This window comes from Dipodomys merriami, unplaced genomic scaffold, assembly GCF_024711535.1.
Source record: "Dipodomys merriami isolate MVZ:Mamm:240054 unplaced genomic scaffold, mDipMer1.0.p SCAF_114, whole genome shotgun sequence".
NCBI classification, from domain to species: Eukaryota; Metazoa; Chordata; class Mammalia; order Rodentia; family Heteromyidae; genus Dipodomys; species Dipodomys merriami.
Genome location: NW_027202427.1, coordinates 1,477,719 through 1,495,369, shown reverse-complemented (window position 1 = coordinate 1,495,369; position 17,651 = coordinate 1,477,719). Strand labels below are relative to the sequence as shown.

Below are 17,651 nucleotides of genomic sequence, written 5' to 3'. Positions count from 1 at the left end.
TTGCTGCCCATCAGCAAAACCTCACAATGTCCTCACCCCTCTGTTTTATGTGCTACACATATACCCGATACCCTTGAGCCAATTAAGAGGAAATTAGCGTAGACCCCAGAGCACCAAGGCAATCTTTAACCAGAATCACTCCTGAGTTTGTGAGCACTGAACGGCCTTAGTTAATACCCAAATACTGCTCTAGAATTAGGGGTCCTGAGTCTATGTGAGCCACTAAGTGGGGCAGGCACCTTTAGGGAAAACTCCTGCACCCACAGGGAATAAAGCTTCTGCCTAGAAAGCCTTAACACATCTTCAAAGCTGTTCTGCTTGCTTGTTTGCTTCAGCTAAAACTTTCTGGAGAAACCTAAGAAGAACCAGTTTGCATCACCAAGTCACTCTGACTTTCTTTTAAATGACCACAGGAACTCTGCTAGTTGTAATACTAAATTCTTCTAGAAGTATCATCTTTCCTGCCATATTTCCTTTCTAATATGTGCTCTATGATTTTGACTTGAGTGTGCTCAGACATGGAATCACTATCTTTCCTTTTTGAACATGTCATCTATGACCTGGAACATATGATCTATGACCTGGAACATGTGATCTGCGACCTGGAACATGTGGTCTGTGACCTGGATCACATGATCTGAGACCCAGAACACATGATCTATTACCTGGAACACGTGATTTATGACCTGGAACTGGGCATGCTTGGAAACATATGCCAGAAAGTACTTTCTGAATAGAGTTCCAGGGGCTCAGCAAATAGGAATTCAACAAATGGGATAAGCATTAAACTAAGCAGTTTCTGCAAAGGACATAGTTATCTAAGCTAAAGAGACAGCATACAGAGTAGGAGAAGAGCTTTACCAGATATACATCTGATAAGGGCCTAATATCTAGGATATATAAGGAATTCAAGAAAACAACACTGGGCTGGGAAGGTGGCTTAGCAGTAGAGTGCTTGCCTAGCATGCATGAAGCTCTGGGTTCGATTCCTCAGCACCACATAAGCAGAAAAAGACAGAAGTGGCTCTGTAGCTCAAATGGTAGAGCACTAGCTTTTTGCTGAAGAGCTGAGGGACAGCACCCAGCACCCAGGCCCAGAGTTCAGGCCCCATGACCGACAAAAAAAAAAAGGAAGCCAACACTTTCGCCCTCCCCCTGCCCCACAAACCAATTAACAAATGGGCAAAGGAGTTAAATGAGACCTCTCAGAGGAAGAAAAATGGCCAATAAACACATGAGGAATGCGCAACATCCCTGGTCATAAAGGAAATGTAAATCAAAGCAACATTAAGATTCAACTTCACCCAGTTAGATTGGCCATCATAGAGAATATAAACAGTAACAAATGCTGGTGGAGATACAGAGAAAAAAGAACCCTACTGCACTGTTGGTGGGAATGTAAACTAGTGCAACCACTCTGGAAGGCAGTTTGGAGATTCCTCAAAACACTAAACAGAGAACTACCCTCCGATCCAGCGGTACCACTTTGGGGCATTTGCCCAAAATGTCACAAGTCAGGATACATCCATGTTCACTGCTACACTATTCACCATAGCCAACTTACGGAAATGGCTCAGATGCCCTACAATGAGTAAATCAAGAAAATGCAGTACATATATACGATAAAAGTTTTATTCATCTTGTAGTAAGAATATTATAGCTGGGTGCTGGTGGCTCATGCCTGTAACCCCAGTTACTTAGGAGGCTAAGATCTGAGGATCAAAATTCAAAGCCAGCCCAGACAGAAAAGTCCATGAGACTTTATTTCCAATTAACCACTCAAAAACCGGAAGTGGAGCTATGGTTCAAAGTGATAGAGCACTAACCTTGAGCACAAAAGTTCAGGGACAGCTCCCAAGCCCTGAATTCAAGCACCATGACCAACAAAAAAAAAAGGGGGGGGGGAGAAAAGAAAAGAAAGAATATTAAGTCATTTACAGGGAAATGGATGGGAAATGGATGGAAAAAATTATGTTAAGTAAGCCAGGCTCAGAGAGACAAACAAGCATATGTTTTCTCATATGTAAAAGTTAGATCTAAAATACAAACATACATGATAACATATAGAGGATTTTATGCATACAGACACAAACTGCTAAAGGACAGTATACTTAGAAGAGGAGTCCAAAAGTGTGACTCCGCTGAACTACTAATGAACCTTTTAGCAAAATGAATACTAGGAAGCAGAAACATGTTTAGGACAATGGGAGGGCACATGAATGGAGGGAGGATGAGAAAATGCAGTCATTATATTCAATATACATTCTATAAAACAACTACATTACTTGAGGGGAGGGTTGGAGGGGGAAATGAAGGAGGATGCTGGAAGTGGCGACACTGATCAAGATGCACTGCACTCATCACCGGACTTAGGGAATTGTTATCTTTGTATAACTACTTAATGATAAAAGACAAGAAAAAAGAAATGGGGGGGGTGGGGAGTGTAGTTGTGGAGGTGGGAGGGAAGGGATGGTAGGGGAAAAACAAAGGAGGAGGTAAAAAAAATGCTTGATAGGAAATGTGCTCATTGCCTTGCTCATGTAACTATAACCCCTCTGTACTGTATTTTTAACAATAAAAAATGTATTATAAAAAGAAAAAAATGTGGGTACTTTCTGATTGATATGTGGTATCAATCAGATACATCAGATACCACATATACCATGAGTACCAGATACCAGAGTGATGAGTGGTATTCTCAGTGAACTCTAAGTGTATCCTTTGTACTTCAACTGTACCTTGGTTTAGTAAAAAGTGTATAATAAATTTCATGTGTAGGATAAGTAAAAATTATATAAAAAATTAAAAAAAGAACCGTATGTGTTAAACTGAGCATACTCGAGAATGTGTCTGTCCCTCTCTCTGCTTCCATAGATAGATAGATTAGATAGAGAGAGAGAGAGAGAGAGAGAGAGAGAGAGAGAGAGAGAGAAAGAGAGAGAGAGAGAGAGAGAGAGAGAGAGAGAGAGAGAGAGAGAGAGAGAGAGAGAGAAAGAGAGAGAGATTTCCCAAGAAAATGTCCATGCTTTCTTTGGAAAGAGTATTGCTTTGCAAATAATGCTCTTTAGTGCAAACAATAATCTTCTACTCTTCTTCCAGTTGTGCTTTTTGACTCAAAAGCAAGACGCTGAGTTTGGTTATGGTTCTTCACTAGTTCAAGTCTTTTCACAAAGTAGGACCCTACCAACCTTGTCATCTAGCACCCTTCCCTTTGCCTCCTTTCTATCATACACAACATCCACACCAAGAGTACAATTTTCTGCAAAGAACACTGATTTTTCTATGCCCTTCTGTCTCATTCCTTACCTGAAATGCCTTGTTCCTTCAGTGTTTCAATTTATAGAAAAATAAATATTAAACTACCATTCTCCCTTTAAGTTTAGCTCCAATGCTTCCAATGTTTCCTCTTTTGGTAATCTTCTTCGATCCTCTGCTCAAGGCAAATTAATTATACCCTCCACTATTGCCTTATGCTGGTCAAAGGGTAGCACAGAGGCCTTGAGAATACAAAGAAAAAATGTTAATGGGAACTATTTTGTGCATTTCAGTTTTGTCATTCACGATTTCACAAGGCTGATAAGGCCCTTCGTAGAGATCATCTAGGAGAGTAGACTTTTAGCAAATTATTTGTCGCATACTTTGCTTGCTGTAACTAAACTCTGACTGAAAAAGTTCAATACATACACAACAAATAAAACAGGAGCTGCTCTCAGTATTTCCTACTCAGGTCTTCCCACTCTAAGGCCTGAGGCCCATGGAACCCAGGACCCAATACAGCACCCTCTTTTCACAAACGAGGAAACTTTAGCTAACAGAAGGGAAATGTAGTCTTTAAGGTCATACAGAAATGTAATAGAGCCAGAGCCAAGGCCTCTTACCTTCCAGCTCTTTCAAGCATGTAATTCTAACTTTTGAGAGGAGGGAAGATGATACATGGAGAACAGTGAGAGGAGAAAAAAGCTTAGCTAGTCTTAAATCTTCAATGGGAGCTTCTTCCATCAGTGTGCCAGCTGGAGCGGAGGATGTGCCAGTTTAATACCTACCTTGAGACAGCTGTAATGACTGGCTGCTAGAACATTCAATGGGAAAGCAAAGAGGGCAGAGATTTGTGGGAAGGATTTGGTCAGGATGCTGCTATTTGCACAGCTAGCTAAGCATCATGTCTCAGAAGAGGACCACTTATCTGATCTGACAGGCTTCCCGGGCCATCAGGAAAAGCTCCTCTATCTACCAAGACAAAAAACACCCTGACACAGCTGCAGCTTCTATGTGGTTTGGACTCAAGCATACACTGGCTTTGTTCTAATGGCAAATAAGAACTGCCTAACATTTGGTCTCAATTTTGTGATCTGTAAAATCAATATAATAACACTGACCTCTTTATTTACATAAGTATTGCCTTGATTAAATTCAACAATGTAGATAAAAGACTTAAACACTAGCAATATTTCCTTTCTTCCTTTATGTTAGGTACAGCCTTTTACCTCAAGTTTCTTAAAACATAAAACCCTTTGAAATATAAAACAAATATCAATATACTATCAATATGCTTTGTTCTGAATGCTTGTGCCACACCCAAACTCATTATGTTAGAAGCCTCATATCCGCTTGTGGTAAGACCTGGAGATGGGAACTTTGGGAATTAGTTTAAATGAAGTCATTAGATGAGAACCATCAAGGTAAGTTTGGTGCCGCTATAAAAGGGTGAGAAGATGCTGTCTATAGGTCAGGATGAGACCTTCAAGAAAAACTTGATCAGGATGGCACACCCTGATCTGGGACTTCTATTGTCTAATTTCTATTGTTTAAGATACCCAGTACATGGTCTTTGCTAGCAATCCCGCTGACTAAACCACAGCTTTGGTGAGGAATCTCATAAACTACAAGCAGGAATGTAAACTGGTAATCTCTTGATAAAACTAGTAGCATTGACTAATAAAGCTGGTCATACAAATGTACTGTATTATAGCAAATTTCACTCCTTGATACACACCAGTTTCTACTCATCAAAAACACACGCGCAAGAATTATGTATATCACTACTATCTGTAATAGATCCTACTCTTTAAGTATCTATTAAGAGCAGAATGTATGAATTGTGATATGGCCATATAATGCAATAAAAATAATGTTAAATAAAAGAAAATGTAGTCCCATGAACATAATGTTAAGTTGAAGAAATCAGACACAAAAGACATTATACTGTATCGTTCTATTTATAAAAAACTCCCAAACGTGCACAAATAGTATGTGACAAAAGAAAAAAAACAGGTTTATCTGTTAAAGGAGAAGCAACTATTGAAATAAAATTATAGTATTATAGAAGCTTAGCAGGTGCCAGCAATGCTGTATGCCGCAACTGGAGTCCTACTTTATGCTTTGTAAAATCTCACTAAGCCATACAGTCATTATTTGTGCACTTCAATATTTGTGGATTTTGTACTTTAACTTTCACAAGAAAAAAAAAAAAACAAAAAAAAACCTCTGGGATAGGGTCGTAAGATCCCAAAGTCCTTTGGTCTAGGACTATGTTCTGACCCCTCTATAGTCATTCCTTCTTCTCCACTGTGAATGTTTTATTTCAGGCTCCCAGTAATTTAGGGATGGACAATCAAAACATGCTCCCAGTTGGTCTCCAAGGCCACACACAATCTTCCTCTTCCTGATATTCGATATTACCTCTGCTACACCTCACACTGGTCAAGTCAGTGCCCTGACCAAAACCATAACTCCCATGGGATAAAGTAAAAAAAAAACCTAGCTTTGCATTCAAGGTTTTCCTTATCATATCTCAGTCTACTATGCCAGCATCAACTCATTGTTCCTCTCACCTTAACTGTTTCCATTTTTAAAAAATCACACAAATAAAGTATGTTCCATACTTTGCCCTATTCTTTTCACTGACCTATAGGAAACAGACATGAGAAGAAATAAGTTTGTTTGCTAGTGTGATAACAAATTTAACAGGCTATATACTTTCCCAGTCTGTATATTTCCTTCTAAATGTTCTCTATCCTCTATCCTTCCTCATTTCCTTTGGGGGTGTGGAAAATAATATTCAGAAACTTCATCTTTAAATGATAAAGTCTGGTTGCAGATTACAAATAATAATTCTAACTCCTGGAAAATAATAAAAGTAATTTTATCCCCTTATTCTTAGGTTTTCTATATGGTAATGATGGTGACGATAATGTTTTATTCATACAGAGTTTACAAAGCACTTTTATGACCTATTTTATTTCAATTAAGCCACACAATAACCCTAGGACAGGGGCATTCTCATCCACATTTACACATAAGGACGCTAAGAGTCAAATAAATACTACATTCACATATCCCTGGGCTCTAATGGAGTCTGCTATTCTATGAGCTTGTCTCTCACCCAACACGCACTTCTTCAATATGTAGTCTACCAGTATAGCCACTACCCCCATATTGTGGCTATAAGGTTCAATATGTTGCCTTTAATACCATACTTCTCCTATAGGTGTTAATTTTCTAGAATCCTCAAGATTAGAAAGTCTTGAAAATCCAAAGTATTGAACTTCAATTGTGAAATTTTAGGCAACACAAGATGATGTGGGTATGATGCTGGAAGAAGACTATCCAGTGCCCCAGGAACTTCATTCCCTTCAACAGCTGTCTGAGGCCTACCATCAGCCAGGAGGAAAGAACAAGAAAGGCCTTAACCATCCTGGTGTCAGTCCTACCTGCAGCACTACCTTTAGCTTAAAGAATTCTTTTTTTCACTCCACAATCTCAGATGTTCTTGGCCAAGTTAAAACAGACACTCTGGCATTCTAGTCACTGACATCTATCATTGTCACCAACAAATGTCCATTCAAAATCAGACATCTCACATAATTTTAAACAAATATTCAGCAAAACATTCAAGCTTTACCTACACCTAGAGAAATACATATTAAAATAGTCAACTGTTGCTTTTTACTGCTTATATATATATATATATATATATATATATATATATAAAATATATAAATGACATATAAAAATAATAAAACACACATGTATAATCATGGCCATTTCTAAAGACAGTATCAGATGGATCCTGGTGGCTTATGCTTATAATCCTAGCTACTCAGGAGGCTGAGACCTGATGGTTGCAATTCTAAGCAAGTTGGGGCAGGAAAGCCTATGAGACTTTTATCTCCAAATAAACACCAAAAATATAGAAGCGGAGCTATGGCTCAAGTAGTAGAGTGTTAGCCTTGAACAAAAAAGCTCAGGGACAGTGCCCAGCCCCTGTATTCAAGCCCCAGAACCAGTAAAAAATTAAAAAAAAAAAAACAGACAATATCATGTGCTGAAAAGGAAAAGTGAGCTGAAAAAATTTTAACTTATATAGATATTGTAATATCTATCAAAAGCTACATCTCCTAAAAATATCTGATCACACGGCTCCTCTCCTGAACACTGAGACTGCTATGCAATAATGGCGAAAACCAGAAGCCAATGCAGTTCTCTAACAGAAACATAACCGAAGAAATCAGTAAATCAGCCATCAAAGGTTCAATTATTAAACCAATACGTGAAAAAATAATGAAAGAGAATATAGAAAATATATACCACTATGGCAAAATTGAGACTCTTCATTTAAAACTTAATCCTGATATAACAGTAAATCAGACTTTATTACATTGCTTGTCTGATTCCCTATCTACTTCTCCAAACTATAAGCCTGGTGAAGACAAGTCTCTTGTACTTAATATTACAGTATTACTTCCTGTGGGATTGTTCATGGGAGAATGAATAAAGTATATGGAAAAGCTCAAAATAATTACCCCCAAGAAGGGGAGAGAAGGAAGATCATTAAATAAACAAGAGGATGTGCCTGCTTCTAGGATTCAATTGTGAGAAGGGAAAAAAAAACAAATCAGCCTACTGAATCTGGGGTGTCTTTGTTCCTTCAAAGTCACTGCTGAGCCCCAGGCTCTAGGAGGTGGCCATGCCCATTCAGAGCTCCCACAATTTTCAAGGGACAATCCAATGCAGGAGCTTGCCAACTCCTTTCCCTGCCCAACACTCACCTGACTCCCAAAACCTTGTGTACAACTCAGCTGCATTGAGTAGGGAAAGGAGGGCAGAGCAAGGATTGGCGCAGATCAGCAGAAAGTACCTACAGGAGTCTGACACCATTCTGAGAGCTAGACAAGAAATAAATTTCAAGGTACAGAGAAAATTAAGATGCTTTAAAGGAATTGAGTTCTGAAGTGAAAATTCCCATCTCTGAAAATTAAAACCATTCAGAAATACATCCGAGGCACCAGAAGGAGTCTGAAGTTATAAAAGTATTATAAGAATTAACAAAAACATACAGGGAAAGGAGACAATCTTTAAGTTATTTTCAACCAACCTACACAACACCTGTCACAAACCACACAAGCTCTCTCCAGCTTGAGCAATTTTTCTATCTGTCCTTGCAGCTGCTATGCAAAATCATTAACCAACTAATGCAGAGCTCAGAAAGGAGTTCAGCGGCAGAGAAAAGGGATGCTGAAGAGGAAAGAGGTATAAAGAACTGAGTGAGATTCCTGATGCAACTCTACCTATTTCAGTGTGGCAACTTTAGGCAAATCACAATCTGAGCCTGGTTTCCTAATCCAAAGAAGAAATCATATTAATTTATCCCAGGTGAGATGATCAGGTTTTTACACTGCAACAAATGCTAGAGTATCCTTCCAAGGTCCACTGAAGAGTGATTTTTTTCTTCAACCAAAACTGAAAAACAGTCTCAACTCATCTTGCCAAGTCAAGTGGTGGTTCATTCTTTCAAAGTATACAGTCGTCTTCATGTATGTAGGTAGCAATAAAAAATTATTCTCATTTTCCCATACAATCTTAGGGTTAACGTTTCATTATTTGTAACCTGAGAAGCTTTTTCTATGAGAATGCAAAAATCTGAAAAATAATTACCAACAACCAAACAGTCATAGCTGAGCTTAAAAATAACTCAACCTGCTGAAGAGTGACGGTCAGAAAATAAAAATGCCAACAGCAATTTGACCTACATTTCCTAAGAACCTGCTGGTTTAAAGTTTTCATTCTCCTCATCTCTAATCACCAAAATGTCCCCAAAATTCCGGTATCTAAATATCTTCCAGACTATTCTTGCAATGGAAACCTAACTCTGGTTTCTCAGGGTTTGTTTTGTTTTGTTTTGTTTGGAGGCAGTACCAGGGCTTTGTGCTTGCTAGGCAGGCACTCTACCACAAGCTATGACTCCCTCAGAACCCCAATTGCTCAGAAAATAAGAGCAAGAATTGAAAAATAAAGTTACATTAAATCAAAAATATTCTGCAAAGTTAACATCAGATAAAGGATTAATGGATCTGATAAGGGATTAATAACTAGAATAAAGAGCTACAGCCAGGCACCAGTGGCCCATGCCTGTAATCCTAGCTACTCGGGAGGCTGAGATCTGAGGATCACAGTTCAAAGCCAGCCCAGGCAGGAAAGTCTGTGAGACTCTTATCTCCAATTAACCACCAGAAAACTGGAAGTGGAGCTGTGGCTCTGGCTCAAGTGGTAGAGTTTAACCTTGAACACGAAAGCTCAGCACTTAGGCCCTGAGTTCAAGCCCCCACAACCAAAGAGGGGGGAAAAAAAGACAGAAATGTAAACCGGGTTCTGCTTGAGGATGGATACCTAGAGCACCTAGAGCAAATAGGGTGAAAACAGTTAAGTATCTAATACACATATATGAAAATGTAACAATGGAACTATTGAAGTTGTTTTAAGAAGTGGGGAAGAGGAATGAACGAGAGGGAGGAGCTGACTTCAGGTACATTACAGGCACATATGGAAAATCTACAATGAAGCCCCTTTGTACAACCAATAAACGCAAATTTTAAAAAAGAAAATATGATTTCATGTCCCAATTTTGTTTCAGAAAACATGTTCACCTGTGGAATAGGCTTCAGGTCACAGGAAATATATCCATGAATAAAGAAAAGACTGTGTGGTAGCAGCTCTGATACTGGGTAAAACCTATTTTCTCTCTTACATCCTTATTTCTCCTAACTAGAAAAACATCCTGTGCATCATACTTGAGGTTAAATGTACAATTCTTCCTCCTTCTACTCTGGGTCCCACCTGTTGCTAGTTTCGGCCCATGTGCTGTAGTGCAATCTACTGTTTCAGTGACAGTCAAGTCCTCTCATAGACATTATCTTATGAAGAATGAAGTGCTTTTACTACATTTGTTTTCTTGGCTTTTGAACTCTGGGCCATACACTTGCCAGGCAAGAGCCTTCCCACTATGTCATGACCCAGCCTTTTTTGCTTCCATTATTTTTCCAACAGGGTCTCACATTTACCTCCAAGCTGACCTTAGCTTAGAGGACAGGCATGCGCCACCACATCCAGGCTTGTGTAAGTTAAAGGGTTTCATAAGCTTTTGTTTCTTTTTTTTTTAATTTTTGTTTTCTGGGTTTATCCTCCCCACCCCCAGGCTGGCCTCAAACTTCAGTCTTCCTGATCTCTACCTCCTGAGTAGCTGAGATTACCACTCCCAACAGCTATTACAGTTTTAAAGATGAGGAAATTGAAATTGATAACAAGGGCAACTTGCTATGGGCTGAAGAGAACTGGTCCCGATCTTCACATCACAACCTTTCATGGTATTGTTTACTGGCTTTTTCTGTCAGAATTTAGCAAGAGAAATCCTAGTTAGTGCCAAAGGGAAATCATTAAGCTAAATACCTTTGCAAAACCAGTCTATAAATAGCTTTAAGAATTGGTATTTTTGTTCACTTAATATTAAGTTCCCAACCAAATTAGCAAACTACCTAGCTTTATGGCAACCAAGGCTCAGTCCAGGAAGCCTACAGATAGGATCAAAATCAAAGCCCTGGATGCTAGTCTTGATCCCATTATTTCCAGGCTATCTGATGTCAGGCAATCATATTAGCCTCTTCAGATCTCAATTCCTTACATAAAATGAAAATAATAATTACTGCACCACAAATATTTCTGTGTAGAGGATTAAATGAGGCATGGATATGGATAGTGCTCAAAGCATAAACTTTCCACAAATTAGCCAACTTTAAAAAAATCTTCCCTGGAGACTATCTTAAAACACTGATAATTAGTGATTTCTAAGCCATGTACAACCAAAATGAAGGACTATTTAGCCAGCTTTGTTCTATTTTTCAAAATTATTTTTATTGACACAGAATTCTGTCTGCAAACAACCTTACTTGACTCGAAAGCTCCCATAAATACACGTGTGGTGAGCTGTTGTCTTAAAGCTTCTATGAAAAGCTGCTTGTCACATTGAACTGTTTATTGAGTATCTCTCACATGCCAATCACGATGTGAGACATTTTTACAGTGCATTTCAACTGATTCACCTAAGAACGCTCTGAGAGATGTTCTAGTCTAGCTCCTCTTTAAAAAGTATTTTAAGTTCGGAGAGAATAAGACATAGCCTAATGTCAGGGCTGTGGATATAGCTCAGTGATAAAGCACTTGCCTTGCATTGGCAAGGCTCTGGGTTCAATGCCAAGGTAGGCAGGGAGGGAAGAAAAGAAGGAAGTATGGGAAGAAGAGACGGAAGAATGTCCCCATAGCAAATAACTTCTGTATGTTTAAGGAAAAGAAACAGCAAGGTGTGTAGGTAAGGAGAAATACCGAACGCTGTTTTCTAGTGATAGTGCAACATGGCAGAAACTAGAACTATACTCCGTTGGTTCAAACCCTGTGGGCTTTAGTCTGCTCATTTGTAAACTGGATTCATTGTCATAATCTATTTTATAATATAGTAAATTAATACATCTACTTAAAACTCAATATATGAGACAATATCATTATTCTCTCACTTAGCTTATCTGCATTTCCCTCCCTCTTTTCCCTGCCCTAAACTTGATGTCAACTAGCCTATATTTACTCCACACACATCTCACTCATCCGCTTAACTGAAATGCTTCTCCTTTACTCATCTAAAATCCAGGTATCCTTCAAAGCCCAGATCAGATCTTCTCTCCTGTGAAACATTTTCTGACTTCTCTAGCCCACAGGATCTTCTTCATATTTGAACAACTCTTTAAACTGTCATGATCTGACCTTTAGAAAGCACTCTATTTCTTAATTTATAAAGGCCTGTGAATATAGACTATTTAGCCTATATCCCTATTTATAAAATAGGCTTCAAGGCCCAAAGAAACATAGGTCCCATGGTTTCCCTTATTTGTAATATCTAGTATATGTATGAGTCAAGTGGAAAAGGTCAGATAATGTGATGTCAGGAAAATGAACCCTTAGATGTGTATTTTAAGGTTTTTTTTCTTTCATGCATGTGTTGCTAATGCATTTATAAGATTATCTCTTTGTTGCTTTGTATGTCCCTCCCCCACAGTATAACCCCTGCTTTCACTATATTTGATGTCAGTATAACTTGAGGAGGAGATGGGGAAAAACCAGTTGTTTAAGGATACAGGTGGACCTGTTGCAACAATGAGAAGTACAAGTTGTCATGTCCAAAACGAGCTTTACAACGTCGGTGCGGGGGGGGGGGGGGGGGGGGGGGGGGAGGGAAGGAGAAGGATTGGGATTGGGGGGGAGGGGGGAGGCTGGGAATGTATGTGAAGGGTAAACACAGGAGGAGGCTGCAATGCTTGGTAAGAAATGTACGCATTATCCTGCCCATGCAATTGTAACTCCTCTGTACAGTATGTTCACAAATAAAATAAAATTAAATTATAAAAATAAAATAAAATAAAATAGGCTTCAAAAGTTAAACTGTCTATGGTGACACAAAAAGCTAGCTGGCACAGTAGAGTTGAATCCAGATGTTTAAAGCCCTTGGAATGTGCTTTCTACTATACAAGCCTGATTTTGTCTTCTGTGAGATCCTGTATCTTGACACAAAAAGCAAACATTCTATAATATGATTCCAAGTATTGCATGGGTTTTGTGGCAAGTAACACACTGGAGATAGGAGTTGTCTGTTCATTCATTGATCTTTCATTACCACCCTTTCTTCTCACAGTTAAAATGTTAATGAACCCTGGGGTCTAGAACTTCAATCCTCAACAATAGCTCTTTGTTAGGAAGAGTGCAATACATTCCTATGGAGCCCGGAGTCCATCACAAGGCCAGGCCTTGTGCAGGATTAAATCAGGCTGTCGTCAATGTATGAAAGTATTAGGCCTTTTGAAGAAAAAAATAGGAAAAGAAATTAGACTTGTACTTGGGAGGACTAGAATGGCAGAATGGTCCAAGAAGAAAAGAAACAAGAGAGCCCAAAACTTGAGTAAATGAAGATGTTTCTAAGCTGAGAAAGAAATGGAGAATGAGACAGCTGTTCCCCAGAAGGCGCAGGGAACACAGGGCGTTTGCATAGACCAGACGAGGGTCAGAGAGCATCACAGGGCGTTTGCATAGAACCAGAAGAGGGTCAGAGAGCATCGGGCAGGCATATTATCAGCATTTCTTCTCCAGGAAATAGTCATCTCAGTCTCCAAGATAGATATGAGTTTGGCAAGAAAGAAGAGCAAGGCAAGTACCACAGCAGTAGACAGCACTACTATATTTTGAATTCCCCCATTCTTAATAAAATGCCCAAAGATTGGCCAGAAAAGAATGAAAAAGAAGGCATGAGTGTTGTTTACATAATTCATCAATCCAGTCTCTTTGTTGTCTCATTTTTCTTTATGCTATCTACTGTCTAGACAACGCCAACCTTATCTTTTTTGCTTGAAATGTCTTCGAGGCTCAATTTAAACCTCACTTTTTCCATGAAGCCTCTTCTTCCCACTCAGCCTACATCCATCACTCGATCTTTTAAACTCTATAATATTACAGTGCTATTGTAAAGAACATAGCATAACATCTGGCATACAGTAACTGCTCAAGAAATGACAGTAGATGGTGTTGCTGCCCTGTCCATACCACTACTCACATATCCTCATCAAGTGTCCAAACTCAATATAATTATAAATTACCTGGGGATCTTGTTCAATTGCAAGCTCTATTTCAGTAGGTGTGAGGTGGGGCCTAAGATTCTGCAGTATATTGACTGTTGCCAATGCTATTGGTTCAAGGACAATACTTTGAACATACAAAATAGGATTCAGTAAACTTAAAAGTGAGAAAAAAATTAAAAGCATAATGTATCTTATCTACCTAGCTAGCTAGTGAGCTCTTAGCAAGAAGATACTATTTCTCGTATTTCTTAGCAACTGTGCCTTATAATGAGAAGATGCTCAGTAAGCATCTCTTGACTTATCACATCTGCAGTGTGATAATCGAGAGCCTGTGATGAACTGATTTTCAAATCAAATGACCATATACAACACTCACTTGTTCACTGCAGTCAGAATCACTGGCATAGGAGATTCTGAGAGAAAATTTGCCTTTCAACCAGTGAGTGTAAAAAAGAAACAGTAACGTACATCAATGTTCACCTAATCCCTACATAAACAAAAGGATTATTAAAATCAACTCTTAATCACACTTCAAATGTTTGGACTTTAAAAGATGCCATGCATTTCTGGCAATGTAAGAAATATTAAGTAATCAATAAAGCATATAATGTGCTTCATTACATTTTTAATGACACTCATACATTCTCAATGATCGGTTAGTGTGCAATTAATCTCAGGGCCACCAATGGAAGTATTTCAATCATTGGGCTGGGAAGGTGGCTCAGTGGTAGAGCACTAGCCTTGCAAGCATGAGGCCCTGGGTTCGATTCCTCAGCACCTAAGCAAAAAGAAAAAAGCCAGAAGTGGCGCTGTGGCTCAAGTGGTAGAGCGCTCGCCTTGAGCTGAAGATCTGAAGAGCGCCCAGGCCCAGAGTTCAGGCCCCACAACCGACCGGACCCAAAAAAAAAAGAAAGTATTTCAATCAAAAGAAAGAGAAACACCCTCCCATCATCCCATCAACCTAGACAGTAGTCAGGTCTTCCGATTAAACTGCCCACCAACTACCCTGATATAAATTCAAGGGAATCTGCTGGGTATTAAGGATAATTTGAGAGGCTCTCTAAGTCTTTCTTTTAAAGCTCTAATTATTTTATTATAGGATCCTATAATTCAAAGGGAACATTCTTTTTTTTTTTTTTTTTTTTTTGGTCCAGTTGGGCGGCCTGAACTCTGGGCCTGGGCGCTGTCCCTCAGCTCTTCAACTAAAGGCTAGCGCCCTACCACTTGAGCCACAGCGCCACTTCCAGCTTATTTTTTCTGCTTATGTGGTGCTGAGGAATTGAACCCAGGGCTTCATGCATGCAAGGCAAGCATTCTACCACTGAGCCACCTTCCCAGCCCGGGAACAAACATTCTTAAGTTCTATTGGAAGACTACATTTCTCTTCCTACTCAAATACTAGGAAAATTATACTGGGCATACATGACACCAGATGCCAATCAGGTGTCTGAATACTCAATACCTTGGTAATATTCAGTGAGAGACAAATTTATTTAAATCAGCATTTGGAGCAAAAAGCACCTATGTAAGTTAGTATGCTGATGACAAGTAGACACCTTTCAAAAAAATCACTCACCAACAGTCAACTGAGTTGTTTCTGAACAAATTTAGAAGACAAACACAGCAATTCTGGGAACTGCTATTAAGCACCAAAATAAGAGAAGCACAGAACTGCCATCAAGCAGTGGGCTCCAGCTCGGCTTGTGAGTCTTAATACATCAATGTTATTACTTCAGAGGAGATCAGAAAGCAGTTGGGAGTCACCTCACAGGAAGGCATCCCTGTGGCTCCCATCGCAGTGCATCTCCAGGGCAAGGCAAACTCTCTGCTATACGCCAGGCCCTTTTTCTAGAAGATAATACCATCCAAGGAGAGTTTCAAATCTCAATCCACTGAAATATTTCCAACTAAACACAGATCTATGGCCGCTTCATCATACCCACACAGGTAACAATTTACCTACCTAGGGACACCTGACAAGTAAGCAGAAACAAACAAATCGCTTGGACAGGATGAGAGGCCAGGGCAAGGAAAATTAAACACCAGTGTCATCCTCAGTTCTCCCTTTGCCTGGCCTTTCTTCAAGGTTCATCTAGTGTGGAACTTTCTCCAGTATCTAGCTGTCACTTCCTGAAACACTAGTCTCAACCAAAATTATTCTACATTCCTTTTTGTTAACTGTTTTATGTATCCATTTTGTCTCCCAAATTGGAGCCTGAATTCTCCAATAATGCCCCTCCACTACCTAGCCTATAGACAGAGTTTCTGATTAATACTGCTAGTAACTAATGACTAAATATATTATAATTAATATATTATAATTACTACAACATAGTGACAACGGTACAGTGGAAGAGGCCTAAAATCAAACCCTCATCCTACCATTTGTTGGTTATATGGCTGTGAACACATCACTTACCTTTTCTAAGCCTCACTTTGTAGAAAGAGCCCAATGGGATAGCGTATTAAGAGCACCTGCTAGACGGGGGCATAAAATGGATACTCAACAGAACCTTCCTTAACTCAACCTTCCTTTCCCTCTAAATAAGCACTTGTTTATCCGAACTAAGTTATTCTTCTAGAAGGGCCAGTATCACTGAAGTATTCTCTTATACTTTCCGCACTGCCCTCTTGCATGTACTTTTGTCATTTCCTGACAAAAAGGTCTTTTCTACTCTGCTATCTTGAAGAGAGAAAACCAATCACACCAGTCACCCCAAGGTCTCTTCAGATGGGACACATTAGTAGCCAGCAGGAAGGCATGTGCACAAATGCATTTCTCTACCAGTTCTCACACTTCTTTCTTTTCTCCAAGACGGGAGGAATGCCTGAGAGAGTAAAGCAGGGAAGCAGCCGAAAGAGGAAATGGAGGTAAGCAGTCTTGTGGTTCCTCCTGTCTCCCTTTTTAGGGACAAACTTGGGTCCAGGTTCAACCTCCCGACAAAATAAACATCTCTTCCTGGTAGTATAAGAAAAAAAGCATCCCAGATTCCTGCCCTCTAAATTTTTTTGAACCCTTTACTATTCACTTCCACCATCCCATCATCCTCCAGGCCCATTTCCTGCTCCATTAAACAAGAACCTGTCTTAGTTCCTTAGTCTTACATGGACCTCATTCATGCTTTTCCCAACTAGAGGTAACAATTTCCCAATCTTTACCCTTCTCAGTTGGAAAAATACTAAATATCCTTTTACTATAACAAATAAAAGGAAAGAAAGAAATCTTGAACTTTCCCATCTACTGCAGCAGTATGACAGATTTTTTTTTCTTTAATTTGTTCCCCTTTAAAAATACAGAACGTTTTCCTTAAATCTTCACCTTTCAGCTGGAAAAAGCCACCATCTCACACACACACACACACACACACACACACACACACACACACACACACACACACACACACACACACACACACACTCACTCACTCACTCACTCACTCCATATATATATCCTCTCCTGCTGCACAAAACAGAATCATTTTCTCATTCTTACACAAGACTTCCACCTCACTGGCCATGGGGAAGAGAAGGCAGTGCACGGACACCTGGGACACCCATCTGTCATCTCATCTACCTTCGCGTAAGTCTCCCAGAGCCCAGATTTTAAAATAAATAAACAGAAAAAGTCAGCCTCACCTGTCCACCTGGACACCCATCCCCAGTCCCAGTTCACTGAGAACCCTTTTGGCCAGCCTTTTTAAATGG

General features: G+C 39.5%; 1 protein-coding gene across 1 annotated transcript in view; it reads right to left on the bottom strand.

The window, feature by feature from the left end:
• Positions 1–17,651, bottom strand: part of LOC138822710 (synapsin-2-like) — a 112,606-nt gene that overhangs the window by 93,502 nt on the left and 1,453 nt on the right. The window lies entirely within an intron of this gene.